This window comes from Lissotriton helveticus, chromosome 4_1, assembly GCF_964261635.1.
Source record: "Lissotriton helveticus chromosome 4_1, aLisHel1.1, whole genome shotgun sequence".
In the NCBI taxonomy this organism is placed as follows: Eukaryota; Metazoa; Chordata; class Amphibia; order Caudata; family Salamandridae; genus Lissotriton; species Lissotriton helveticus.
The window spans coordinates 233,538,710-233,554,272 of record NC_136063.1 but is presented as its reverse complement, the minus strand read 5'-3'; positions in this window follow the sequence as shown (position 1 = coordinate 233,554,272).

Sequence of the window (15,563 nt, the reverse complement as noted above, 5' to 3'; positions counted from 1 at the left end):
CCACTGACGACATCAGGATCCTGATGGACAAAGGAGAAACAGCCGCCCTCATCCTCCTGGACCTATCAGCAGCCTTTGACGCAGTCTGCCACCGCACCCTATCAGCATGACTCCTCAACGCCAGAATTCTAGGGAAGGCCCTGGCCTGGACCACATCCTTCCTCTCTGGCAGAACCCAGAGCTTCCGCCACCCACCCTTCAGCTCGAAATCCACCGAGATCACCTGCGGCGTCCCACAGGGATCCTACCTCAGCCCGACGTTGTTCAGTATCTACATGGCACCGCTCGCCCACAACGCACGACAGCGTAACCTCAACATCATCTCCTACACCGACGACACCCAGCTGATCATATCCCTCACCGAAGACCCCCACACCGCCAAAGCCAACCTGCACAGAGGAATGAAGGCCGTAGCGGACTGGATGAAGGACAGCAAACTGAAGCTGAACTCAGACAAGACGGAGGTCCTCATTTTCGGACCCACCCCATCAGCCTGGGACGACTCTTGGTGGCCCACATCGCTCGGCACAGCTCCGGAACCCACAGACCACGCACGCAACCTGGGGGTCATCCTCGACTCCACCCTCTCCATGACCAGGCAAGTCAATGCCGTCTCCGCGTCCTGTTTCAACACCCTCCGCATGCTGCGCAGGATCTTAGCCCTCCTGACACGAGGAAAACCATCACCCAGGCCCTCATCACCAGCAGACTCGACTACGGGAACGCCCTCTACTCATGAACAACAACCAAGCTCCTGCGACGACTACAACGAATCCAGAACGCCTCGGCACAACTGATCCTCAACATCCCCCGACGCAGCCATATCACACCCCACCTGCGAGGCCTCCACTGGCTCCCCGTCAACAAGAGGATCACCTTCAAACTCCTCATCCACACACACAAAGCCCTACACAACACCGGGCATACATACCTCAACAACCGACTCAGCTTCCACACCCCCACCCGAAGCCTCCGCTCAGCCAACCTCGCCTTCGCCACAGTCCCTCGTATCCGGAAAACCACCGCCGGCGGCAGATCCTTCTTCTACCTCACCGCCAAGACCTGGAACACCCTCCCCACCAGCCTACGACAGACTCAGGACCTGCTGGCCTTCAGAAAACTCCTCAAGACCTGGCTTTTCGATCAGTAGCGGCACCCCCTCCCCCCCAGTGCCTTGAGACCCTCACGGGTATATAGCGCGCTTTATAAATTGATTGATTGATTGATTGAATCGCGCTTAGCGTGATTTTTTTTATCGCTTTGCCTACCTTGCTAATAGCCGATAGCTGTGTTAGCGACTGCTTTCAGTCGCTAACCGGTTGGGTACACCCACTTTGCATGTGATTAGTGATAAAGCGGGCGCCAGACCTGTAGCTATCGCCTACAATCTGTTGCTAACTGCTGTTAGCAACAGCTTGCTAATAGGGTGATAAAAATATTGCCGCTTTAGCAGGAAAAAGTCCTGCTAAAGCAGCGATATCGTCCTTGCTAATATGCCCCTCTTTTTGTTGTTCCAGTGTAAGTTGAAATCACCATGGAAGATATGGTGCTGAAGTTGGTCTTAGTTAGCTGATATGGACTCCATTATTGATTGCCTCCAGGGGGTGATAGATTGTGTGAAGGGTACATATTATCTTGTTGTTGTTTCTTGTTGATTTCCAGGTGTTTTCAGGAGGACATTGGCACCGAGTGCTTCTGTCTCAAGGAGAGGCTAGATCGATGGATGCAAGCAATACCACCTCTGATTTTAACTGGTCCATCCATTCTAATTATGTTGCAGTCAAGGGAACTAGAATGTCCCGGATTGGTGAAGGGGTGTGCCAAGTTTCAGTTAAGATCAGTAGGTCTAGTTCTTGTGAGAGTATGGGGTTGGCAATATCAGCTGCACGTCTTACTGCTGATCTGCAGTTGAATTGAATCGATTTGATGTGAGATTTGGTTACAATGGTTTCCAGGTGAGATGTGTGGACAGTTAGAAAGTTTTCCTTATTCATAATTTTGATGCAGACACTGGTTTCCCTTGACAGATTGGAGGGAATGGTTTGGATACTGAATACTTGAGGGAGCAGATTCAATATGATCAACTTAGTAGGGTAGTAATAGGGAAAAAATGTCCTCATTGGTCAGGTGAACGGTTAACCGTGTTTGGTCTGGAGAGAATATTAGGATGTGGTCGAGAGTTCAAGTGAGGGATGCTTGCATTGAGCCCTGGAGGATGGGAACCCTCGGGCCAAAATTAATCTTGGGCAGGATGTTCCATGCACAACCCTATTCTGTGAGCAGTAATTAATTAAGGATGTGCTGATCATGGGGCCCTGGTTCACCTGGGGGCATTTTGAGAAATTTGGAGTGAATTGATATTTGCTTTATTCTCTGCCTTGTCCGCCCAGGAGACGAGGGTATATCTTGGGCACAGAAGGCCTGTTTCAACAAGGGCGGTGTAATTTTGAACCTGCAATTGAGCTCAAGCCACCAGGAACATTCTCTTTAGTCCGCCTGGCCTCTGAAAGGGAGTTTTTTTGCAGATGGCTAGGTTGTTAGTTTCGCTGCACCTGGCTCCTGGTTCTCTTCTCCGGCTTATGGGGGCATTAAAGCAGTTTTTGTACACCCTCCCTTCCACACTCTACATGTCCCAGAGATTCCTGGATTCATGAAGGGCACCTGTGTGACAGCTAGGTCCAGACCCAGTTCACAGAAGTTTATAGAGTAGCCATCCAGGGTCCCCCAGCATGTCCTTTCCCCAAACTGCTCTTCATGGGAATAAGGGAGCAAGCATCACAGGTCCTGGAGAGGCCCATTTTAGTCTTGATGACCAACTGAAGCCAAAGTCCATTCTTGCAGCATATCAGAAGACTTCTCCTTCAAGTTGGGCAATCAATTGCCATTCCTTGGTCCTGTGTCGTCTCAACTGCTTCTCCTTTGTACAGAGGCTTTTAGATGGAGGTGCACATTTCTAGAAGCAAGGGACCACTAGCCTTCCTGGGATGCCACATCAACAATCACCCTGTGCCAACCCTCCTGCAGAGCATCCAGGGACACATCCAGTATGGAGGCTTCAAGTGTTAGTGGAAAGAGCTCACTAAAACGTCAAAGGAAAGCTCCTCCTATGTTGGCTCTAGATGTCTCGCCTACTCCTTAGTTGCAGTGGGACAGGGCTGTCCATGGCCAGGTGAAGTGTGACAAGCTAACTAACAGATGCAGATTTCCTCCTCACTCCATCTTTTCTCAGGAACTTAGCCCAGTAGGGGGGCAAAGACCTGGAATCTAATTATGAGCTGAGCCAGGAAAATATGGCAAAGTGTAGGTAGGATGTTAGGGACTGTAAATCTGCACTTGTTTTCCTGTTTACACCAGATTGCTACCTCACTGGCCCCATTAGGCCTAAGTGAGTGCAACTCACTTTAGGGTAGAATATAATAAGAACTATAATGGGTAATGCTGTATAAACACCACAGATCTTCAGTAAGCACTATTGATTACACTATGAATATCCAACTACAGTATAAGTATATATACCAAGGTCGGTACCAGTCCCTGAAGAGACCCTTCTGTGACAAGTTGCCTATGTAGATATCGGCTGCGCACAACGTTGATCTCACAGGTTCATATGTAACCAGCCTAAAGCCATGTTCATATGTAAACAGCCTAAAGCATCTCATTCTATTTGCGCAGCAGCAGCCGTATCTTAAAAAGCAAACACTGGTGGTTAGCAGCAGGGCTGGCTTTAGGGATGTGCAATAGGTGTAGGGGCGCAAGCCACTGACTTTGGTGGCGGGCGTTATGTTTAAAGATATCTTTTTGGTGTAAAAGCTTGTGAACTTCCTTGTGCATCCAGGAGTTTCCAGGCATTTAAGACTTTGGTTCGATACAGCCTTTAGCTTTGATCATCAAATTTCCACACTGGTTGGTACCTGTTCCGGTATCCTCAGGATGCGAAGAAAACAGTTATCCAGGCATCTGTAATATTTCGTATGGATTACTGTAACATGCTGTATCTTGGAGTCTCCCAAGGCAGGCAAAAAATGCTACAGAAGGGGCAGAATTCTGCTGCCCGAATGTTGCTAAAAATTCTGAGGCGATCGTCGCTAGGCGATGCCCTGGCTAAGCTACACTGACTTCCAGTACAGGACATAGTGGCTTTTAAAGCACTTTGTTTCTGCCATAGAATTCTAAATGATAAAAGCCCACGCTTTCTGGGGCAGATGTATCAAGGGATTTTTTAGTCACAAACACTGCGATTCGCAAGAAAGCAGCGTTTGCGACTAAACATTCTCAAAATGTTATGTATGATGCAAAAATTAAGGAATCTCAAATTTTGCGATTCCTTAATTTCGTGAAAACATTTAAGGAATCGCAAATTGCGATTCCTTAAATGCTATGTAAGAAACATTTATTTTTTGCGATTTCACCGTAAGAAATCGCAAATTACCACCAACTTGTAGTTGTAATAAATTCCCATTCCTTCCTATGGGCCTCCAGGCCCATAGAAATAAATGGGAAATGATTCCTTAATTGCGATTAGCAATTTGCTAATCGCATTTAAGGAATTTTAAGAAATCGCAAAAAAATAGCGAATTTCTACATACATCCCAATTTGCAATTCTCAAATAGTGATTTCTAAAAAATTGCTATTTGGGAATCGCAAATGATGGTGATGATACATCTGCCCCTCTATTCCCTCTTATCAAACCCTATCAGCAAATAAGGAATCTTAGATCGTCATGCACCGCCAAAGTATTTGTTCCTAAAGTTGATAGAGCTCGCTTAGGTGGCAAATACTTCTGTCTGTCTGTTGGCAGCGAAAAAGTGGAATCTTCTTCCCTTCGACTTAAGGATGCAGCCATCTGAAATGCGGTTTCGTAAAGATCTAAAGACATGTTTTTTCAGGCAATCTGGAGTAACCAGGCGCTTTATAAAGTACTAACATAACATAACTATAAACATGTCAGAATAACTCTGCGGATTAATGTTCCCAATGGTTAGAGATCGGAATTCGGTCTAGTGGCACTTTTGACTCATTATAAAGTAGCGCAGAAGGTTAATGTGCCTGCTGCAGGTGCACAACGCCCATAGTGGTAAAAGACCTTTTGTTTTTGTACTGGATAGGACATCAAAATATCGGTGGTATCGAAATGAATACGATCAGCTGGTAACCCTAATCAGGCGACTGAAAGTTAGTGCAGGATCAGTACATTATTTATTTTCTCCATCCCAGATTGATACCATAGTAGCAATAGTTTAACTTATATCAAAAAACGCTATGCAAGTCGTTAATACAATGCTGAGTTATTCAAGGTATATGGGAATACATCCTGCATTCAGACAACTCCTTTCGCATTTTCACCACTCACCCTACACTTTCATGTTCACCCTGCACTTACAGTGATCACACTGCACTCACACTGCTCACCATGAACTCACAACTATTCACCCTCCTCCTACGCTGCACTCCCATGAGCAGACGCTTACCCTGCACACACATGACTAAGTATGGGTGAATGGTGCGGATCTGCGGTCCGCGAATTCGCGTGAAATGGCAAAAAAATCCGCAAGTTTGCAGAAAAATCCACAAACTCGCGGATTTGCAGAAATATATACTGGAGTACTTTCCACTGGCTAATCAGTAAGTGCTAGCTCGTTGAGTAAATGTATAGTGCCTTTCCCTACACTGCAGCTGGGTAAAGGGGCAGAAGAGTTGTCTTCAGTGACCATGTGTGTGTTACTATGTCATCGCGCCGAAGGGTGCAGGGGTCCCTTGAGTGAGCGGTCCATCATAATGGGTAAATGGCGGGAAGACGGTGCACACCGCTACTGTGTGGGCGGGGCCGAACGGGCGAGCTTCTATGCGAGTTCACATGCCTCTTGTGTGTAAAAGGTCAGAGAACGATCAGAGCAGCAGAGGAGGAGAAAGATGCCCCTGGTCACAGGAACTGTACGGGGATTGCGCTCGTGAAAGTGAAGGATGCAAAGGCCTCCATCCAGCATCACAGCTATTTTTCTACCGTAGATATGGGGAGAAAGCACACCTGCCCAGCCTCGACAAAGATCACAATTGTTTTTGGTCTGATGAATGCGTTACTGAATTTGAGCTTCAACTCGGGCACCTGCTTTATTTATATCTGTAAGTGCCTTCTGTTGAGGTTTAATTTTTGTGACAGGAGCATCGTGCCAGAATGAACCCTGCCCATCATATTTATCCAAGAAGACACCACCGGTTTGGGCGATACCTCTACTCAACTGGAGTACTTTCTACTGGCTAATCAGTAAGTGCCACCTCGTTGGGTAAATGTATAGTGCTTTTCCTACACTGCAGATGCGTAAAGTGCCAGAAGAGTTGTCTCCAGTGACCATGTGTGTGTTACTATGCCATCGCGCCGAAGGGCTCAGTGGTTCCTTGAGTGAGCTGTCCATCATAGTGGGTAAATGGCGGGAAGACAGTGTACACCGCTAGTGTGTGGGCAGGGCCAAACGGGCGGGCTACTATGCGAGTTCACATGCCTCTCGGGTGTAAAAGGTCAGAGAACGATCAGAGCAGCAGATGAGGAGAAAGAAGCCCCTGGTCACAGGAACTGCACGGGGATTGTGCTCATGAAAGTGAAGGATGCAAAGGCCTCCATCTAGCATCACAGCTAATTTTCGACAGTTGATATGGGGAGAAAGCACATTGCTCATCCTGCACTCATAGTGATCACACTGCACTGACACCATTCATCAGGCACTCATGTTTTCACCCTGGACTTACATGAGCACACTACTCATCCTTCACTCATATGATAATTTACTCACCTGTCACTCTCACTGCTCACTCTGCAATCTCACTCAAACAAACAGATCAGTCACCATGCATTCATTCCTCCCACTCTGCACTTTCACCCGTGCCCAAACTCAAAAGTCACATCACTCACTCAGCAGTCACACCTCTGATCCTCCTCTCAAACTTTCACATCGCTCACTGTTTACTCACATAGGCACACCCATCACTCACACAGCTCACCCTTCACCAGTGGCGGCTTGCAGAGGGAGTGCTGCGGGGCGGTGAGGTGGGACGAGGGAGGGGCAGGGTGGGGGATAATGGAGTCAGACATATGACGGTAAGGAATAAAGTAAATAAACACATAAAACTATTTACCTTGCACTCGCTGCATCACCGAGTTTACTTACTTTACTCCTTGCTGTCGTATGTCCGATTCCACTATCCCCCACCCTGCCCCTCCCCGCCCCACCCCACCCCACACCACCAACCACTCCCTCTGCAAGCCACCACTGCCCTTCCCTCACATGGGCATAGCACTCACTCAGCACTCAATACAATAACAATACAATAGACATTATTCGATACATCGAGATAGACCATAAAATTACAGGATAATTAAAAAAGGTTACAGTACTATGCATGCGATTAAATATACCTAAAGAAATTAATAAAATGTATACATTGACAGTCAAAATCTGAGTTGATGAGAAAAAATCAAAAAACCTCAGTTAACAGCTCACTATGCATTTCAGTCTACCCATACTTCCCTGAGAATCGCCAATCGTCATTTAAAACTAATTTCAATGTGTAAAGCAATAAGTAGCCAAAGATATGATTAGTTAAAAACCAAATAATATACTTTGAACAGTCCAGTTCCTAGGCATCCGCCCGCTAAGTTATTAAAATAAAAAGCAGACTATAGCTTGGAGTAAGGCAATCATAAAAAACATTCTTTTAAAGATTCTACCACGTAGATTAGTCGTAGCGGGATCTGAGCCTGACTGCAGACCTCAATAAACTAAGAACGTATAACATAGAATTGTTTGTAAGCATTCTGCACTCACACCATGCAAACAGGCATAGCACTCACCCTAGAGTCACACCAGTCACCGTACACTTCCTCCTCTCACCCAGCACTCTCACAAACACACCTCTCAGCCTGCATTCATGCAGGCACTTTGTACATCCTACCTGCACCCGGGGACAATAGTCTGCCGTAACTCATAGGGACACACAACTCACTTTGCACTAACTCCTGTCACCATGCCCTCACCTGTTACTCTCACAAATCACCCTTCACTCTCGCAGCTCACCCAGCACAACACGCAGGCACACCCTGCATTTATACCATTCACATCACCCTGCACTCACTCCTCTCACTCTTGCATGCACTCCTTTCACTCGACAGTCACATGGACTCTCCTCTCACTTTGCATTCATGCATCTCACTCAACATGCACATTGGCACATTCACTCACTCACTCACTCACTCACTCACTCACTCACTCACTCACTCACTCACACTATTTACCATAACCCAGCACTTACATGAGCGCACCTCTTACTCTACACATATACAAGCTACACAACTCTTATGAAAATACACATATTTCTACAAAGGCACCTTCAGAATACCTGCTCTCTCCATAGACCGTGATACCTGCTTAATTCCATATGCAACAACGGGGTTGGTGCAAGAGGAAAGAGTCAACTGAGAATGAGGGATGGCGCAAGGACAGTAACTAGGGCTGAGGCTTTGGGGTATAGTGGTGGATTGAGGATTGTATGACACCTTCACTCGTTCCTGGCTTTTCATTTATCATGCCCACCATTGAAATCCATTGTCGCCGAAGAAGTCAAGCATTTCATAGGATCCGTTAGATGCTGTAATATTACATGTTAGAACAAGGAAAAGTTCATTTCCAATACTGCAATTGCTTGATCCACACATGAGACTAAATCTAAACCCCGAACAGCTATTTTCAGGAAGTGTACTCTTCACTCACATAATACTTGTAACAAACATTGACAAGTCTATATGGTATTATTTTTCAATAGTGTATAGAGAATATGTTTTAACTAAGCTTCACTAAAAGGCAAGGCAGGTATAGCAGAAGAAGCAGGACCCACTTTTTTAACACAATAAAAGCAGATTGACTAATGGAAGTGTGAGCGGAAGTGTATCTGTGTGTGAGTATGACAGAGTACAAATGTACGAAAGAGTTCAAGATATATAGTCAGAATGTGTGTGAGAGAGTGTGTCAGTGTATGTGTGTTATGCGTGAAAGTGTGCTGCTGGTCTGGAGATTATTCTTGCCATATGGACAAGGGCACCAATAAAATATGGATGGGAGTTGTTACCTATGGCAAACTGCAGGTCCTGTCTTGCTTCTATCAAGACACCATCATTGGCTGTGGTGACTCAAACTTCTTGACTGAGAAAGCCACTAGCCCAGTAATACCCAGCGGCAGCAACGCAGAAAACGCGCAACCGCACCTGGCCGAAGTCCCTGACATGATGCACATAATTCTTAGCATATGGGGTAGATCCATAGCAAAATGTTACAACTGATATTTAATGTAACTCTTGTCTTAAGAAATCCTGTACTCATTTCATGGGGGGTGTAAATGGCAAAATGCTGACCCTTGCATAACAAAGGGAATTTTGTAGAGGTACCATGGCTGTGACCGAAGTATCCATGGTCATATTGAATGTACTCCTTGGCATGAGGGGCTCCCTAATGAAAAGATTGCAACCTTGGTATAGTGGAAAATATTTATGACTTAAGGCATTTGAAAGAAATAGGATCTGCTCATAGGAAAGGCCATGCTTCCCTTGTGCACCATGAAAATACTGGAATATTTCATGAATGTCAATAAGGGCCTGCAGAGTTTTATCAACTTTAATCACAAAAGTTTCAAACAATTCTCAGTGGAGAAGTCTACTCTGCCTTACATCATCTACAAGAAACCTGCTAACTTGTTTTGCTTGCTGAAATTTGGGGGAAGTATCACACCACGCCACTTACATAGATCTTTTTCCTCATATAATGGGTATAAGGTTAGCTCTCACCCCATTTCTGGAATTGCTTGTTTTTCCCCATTCCTAAAGCAGGACTGGCATTAGGGCGGTGCGACTGGTGCAGCCGCACCTGATGTTGACTTTTGTGTGGGGCGCTGTGTTTATGGTGATCAATGTTCCTACTAAAGAGAGTTCAGAATTTTGTCTAGTTGCCATTTCGGCTCATTGTAAAGTAGCACGGATAGTTAATGTGGCTGCTGCAAAGAACGTGTGCCATGTAGATCACAGACCTGAGTTTGAGTGAACAATGAGTAATTATCACTATAAAAAATTGAAATGTACGTTAGAGAGAGGCTCTGGAGAAATGAGGTAAACTGTTTGAGAGTGGTAGTGGGAGAATTCACGGAGAAGGAGGATATGGCGCCAAAAAAGACTGTTGCAACGGCCGCCACCAGCATTTGAACCAGCTCTGGCTGGGAGTCTGAGCCCCACAGAAGTTCGGGTCTAGGTGCGTCCCTAAAAGAACGTGTACCAGGCAGATCACAGAACTGAGTGTGAGTGAACTAAGAGCAGAACCATAAACAAATGAGATACATGTCAGAGGAAGGCTATGGAGAGATGATGGGCACTGTCAGAGTGTGGTAGTGAGGGAATTTATGGAGAAGGTCATGGGGGGTGGGGAAAGCCTGCTGCACCAGGGGCTATGAACAATAAAGCCGGTCCCGGTTACCAGCCTCAGTCCAATTTCAAGGAATGTACTGTGAGGGTGGCTTGGTGGGGAGACTCACTCAAAGTAAAAGTCTAAAAAACAGGTAATCAAATGTGAAAAATACAGGGGGACTAAATGGGTTGAACCCAATTTGCTACAACAAATATCTGGAAGCAATCTGTGTCAGGATTCTTTGATAACACTCTGCGGCAGAAATATATAGCTGTAATCTGTTTCAGTAGTATTTGTGGCAGAAATATATTTCAGTAATCTCGATGGAATCTGTAGCACAAATCGGTTTCAATAATCTGTGTGGGTAATCTGTGGGAGGATGGGATTTAAGACAGCAATTTGTGGCTGGAATCCGGTGCTGAAACTTTGAACCTGGGACAGTATTTTGGAGCAGGAATCTGTGAGAGTAATTCTGCCCCGTGCCTAACATCAAATAAAGTGAACAGTGCCCACAAGAGCAGTGGGTGACAGCCGTAATCATAGTATGCGGTCCCAGCAGCTTGAAATAACTGATGCTATTATTGTTGTTGGACTTTGTGTCTTTCTTTTGAGAGGAAACATGGGTTTAGCTAGGGATTTATGTACATTTGTATCTTTTGACTTGCTCCTTGGTAGGGGTAAGGCCGGACTGGCTACAGGGAGTTTTGGAATGCTGCTGAGCTGGGGGCTGATTTTGTTTATAGGGACCTGCGTTTATTTCAAAGCACACGCAGGTCTCCATCAACGAAATCAACGAAATCAACCCCCATCGCAGTGAACTCAGCCCCCAGCTCGTCAGCATTCCAAAACGCCCGGTAGTCAGTCTGGCCCTAGTTAAGGGGTGCTGGAATGGAGACAGTCATCAATCAATTAAAATATTAAAGCAGCAAATCATCTGCGATGGTCTCAAGGCGCTAGAGTTCCTAACTGCTTTGCTCAGAAAGCAGTGAAAAACAAGTCAAAAACAGGAGACAGCACTCAGAAAAATGGGTAGAGGAAGGAGAAAGCAGTAAAAAAGGAGGCAAAGCCAGCACACCCAGAACAAGCATTGGCAAAGCCAATAGGTCTCGCCTTTGAGTCCTTATAAGTATTTAGCCATGCAGCACATTATACTGCGTGATACAACATATACTGTTACTTTACAAGCCACTGGTGAATGGACATGCTGTGGCTAGGATCAGTGCAGCCTGTGGGCCCTGGGTGTGACAACAATGCCATTAAAATGTCCTTAAGCATTCTGTTCTATGATAGTACTGGTCACGTTTCATGATTGTATCTGTTCTGGCTTCCCCTGAGTAATTCCATCCACTGGTGGATGTTATTTGTAGACCATTTTGTTATCTGGTTTAATCCATAACCGAAAACACAATGTTGCCTTTACTAACTGCTTGATCTGTCAGTTTTCTTTGTTTCTGAGCTGTTGTTTCAATGATGACTGCTATCTGTGTTTTCCCTCCTGGAGTTTTGTGAACTGCTTTAATGCCCTTGAGATAAAGTTGCACTATAAAACATTTGCAAAAATAAATAAAAATGTTGCCACTTCAATGAAGAATGCGAGGGCCCATGTAAGCAATACTCAAGCGACAAGCAGAATTAATTGTAGAAAATAAACTCAGATCATGACCAGCTCACTAACTACATTGGTTGGATATATACTAAACCTCTGCAAAAGGAGCTTTATAGTAGTTGTTGAGACACTCAGCTAACTACGTGGGCCGTCCTGGGAAAAGTAGATTGCCCGGTCTCCCCATATGCACTTCACGGTGCCTCTCTGCTGAAACTTGCTGCTGTCCAGCATGATGGTGAACTTGACCAGGCACTTGTGGTTGATGGTGAAGAGGCTTTGAGATAGGAAAGAGCCTCGCAGTTGTCCCCAGTTCTACCTTTCGGTGGAAAAGTTAATATGTATGATCCTCCTCCGGGCGCTGCTGTCCCTCCACTGGGCTCAGGCAGCAGCAGAGTGCTTCATAGACTGGGCATTCAGAAACAGCAGGACAAGATCATTGACTTAGGCGCACCTGCCAACTGTGGGGCATCACTGCAGGCTGTTGCAAGATTGCAAACCCAGCAAGAGCTACCACATAAAAGCAGCAATGAAGGGGTAGGGCCCCTGCAGATGGTAGCGAAGGATACCAGACTACCCATCGACTTTGAACAGCTGACAGAAATTATTAGTATCCTCCCCACAACATGCTCTGACCGCTATGAGACAGTCTTTTTCAGAGCAGTCTTCTCAATCATGTTCTTTGGGGCAATGATGGTTTCCAAAGTGGTCCCTCAGTTAAAAACAGCAATGGGCGACTGCTGCCTTGGATGGGCGGACCTACAATTGAGTTGGGATTAGGTGACAGAAAGAACAGAAAATCTAAAACCAACCAGGAGGCGAAAGCCAAAGCATTCATGTTGTGATACCTGTCCAACCAAGACAACTGCCCAATCTGCCTCACAAAGGATTACACATGGCAGCGCCCCACAGGCAGGACGTCCTTCTTCATATACCACGACGGGTCCTTACTAAGCAGTACCAATTCACGCAGGTCATACGCAAGGCACTGGGGCAGGTCAAGATAGTACACAAACATTTTGGACACTGTTGCAGTATTGGTGAAGGCAGTCAGACCCCTCGGCTTGTGAGGGCTTAAGGAGGCAGGAAAGTATCCCTTGAGCTCTGGGAGGCCAAACGGCAGGGCCAACTGGAAACTGTGGGGGGTAGGTGGCCAGCGGGGCAGACTCAGCCCTTGCAACCCGAGTCCCAAGGGCCAACAATAGGACAAGATGTTGGCAGCAAGCTGAAGCCAGGAATCTGCTACAAGGTATCATTTCATTCCGCCCTCCCTCATGGACACACACGATGTGACAATGGCGACTGCTGAATGTAAATATTGCGCAATGTTACAACCGAACGTGCGATTGATGATTGACATTGATATGTACCGTCTGTATGCAATAGTCAAGCATTGACAGGGTCGGCTGGCGGACTGCGCAGGTTATATATTTGTGAGCCTCCTTCCGCCACACCAATCTCTGTTTTCCTCTACGTCTCCTAATTTGCCTTGTTGTCCCTCTTGTCTGTAACAACGTGCACCTGCCTCTGTAACTGATCATGCTTCTCCTATCCATCTGTACCACCCTCTGCCACCTCTCTACTTGCCCTGCTCCATATGCCACTCTCTTCTACTTACACTTCCCGTTACCCCAACAAAGTCTGGGGCACCCCCGCCGTGGCTGCTCAGCGCCAATATTCACTCACCTCAGATCATTCTTACCGATCTGCGCGATTCCCTTTCCTCCTGTAGTTCTTGTACATCATCCATGTTTCTCCGCCAAACGCCACTTCCGGCAACAACTTCAAAATCAGTTGCCCAGAGCAACTGATTTCGGGCCACGCCCCTCAGATAATGTTACCTTCATTAGGCCCACCCACATTTGACACAATCGCACTGTATTTTGCCTAAACCACTCCGACAATTCCATTAAAGGTCTCACCTATGAGGGAGGGACTTCGACCGCCGTCTGCCAGAGCGTGCCCCACAAACGACGGTGCTGCTGACAGCTTTTTTAAAATTCTTACTTATGTTACGCTTCTCGAGTGGTGTCCTCATGATGACCAGTGAAAAAACACTGCAAACATCGGTCGAAGTGCATTTAAAGAAGCAATAGGAATCACATTTACTCAAGACCTATTGCATTGCATCACGGACAACAGGAAGGGGGGGAGCACGGACACCGGAAGTGCGTGCGGGGGAGGGAAGAGAAGGGGGTAAGAAGGCACAGACAAAATAGTGCTCACAGCCTAAATAACACGTTCTGTACTATGTAACACTCGAAGTAAAGGGGCCAGTAGCCATGGGAGGGTACAAATGATGACATGGACATAAAAAGGAGGGACTAACATGCCTCATAATCATTCAGACGGCAGCATTTACGAAAGACAATGACATGAGGCAATTAAAAAAATGGGCAGAAAGTGGGCAGAGCTTCCTCTCCATACTGAATACTGCTTGCATCGCAAAGCAAGCAGAACATATGCGCTGCCGCTATGGGCTTGACCTAAAAATAGAGGGAAAGGAAGGAGAAAGCAGTAAAAAACAAGGCAAAAGCACTCAGAAATATGGGGCAAAGGAAGGAGAAAGCAGTAAAAAATGGAAGCATAGCAGTTAAAAACGGGGAAAAGGAAGGAGAAAGCAGTAAAAACTAGGGAAAACAGGAGAAAACACTCATAAAATTAGGGGAAAGAAGAGCAGTGCAGCAGCACATGAGAGATGGGCCTCTAAAAAGCTTAGTGCATAACCAGGTACAGTGCAACAACTTATAAAAGACATTATGGGCCACATAAAGTTCTTAACGATATTTGGACCCCTCTCTCAGCTGTATTTGTTCAGGATACAGGCATTTGTGTATTGGAGTATCCGGGTCTTGCTGAGATCTCTGTAGTACTTTAATGCCTCAATGGATTAATGAACTTGAATAACCCTTTGCAGAAAAACACCAATCTATAAGGGTTTCGCTTACTGTACTTGTTCTGCCAACTTTACTTCTCACAGCTTTTCTCTTTTCCGAGTTCTATTATATGGGTACCAGTTCTACTGGATGATGATAGCACATGCCTGTTACCCATGGCGCTGGAAAACTGCCCGGCAGGGGCATTGATGCTGCATTACTAATGCTCTGACTGCCTGTGCCCAAGCCATATCTGAACATATCATACCTTTAGCTATGTTCCCAAATGCAAGTTTGAGGTACAGCAACAGCACCCGGTTTCAAGTAATAGAGTGAGTTTGTCTTGGCCAAAAAAGGGTATTGAAAACTAGTGGTGTTCTGTGACAAATGCTGGTTTTGCCTCAACAGCCCTGCGTAATATGGTAGAAGCAGAGTAGGGCAGGTTTGGGTACATTTTGCTACACCATCCAATGTTGAGAAAGACAGTTTTTGGGTCGGCCCCTTTATTAAAGTTCAACTGGTAAAGCCTAGGTGTTCAGAAGGAGAAGACCATCATTCTAGGTCTTGTAGTATCCACAATCATCTGGTCAGACCACCAGTCTAGCTTTTCAATTCCACAGCCCTGAAACTATGGTGTTCCAGTGGCT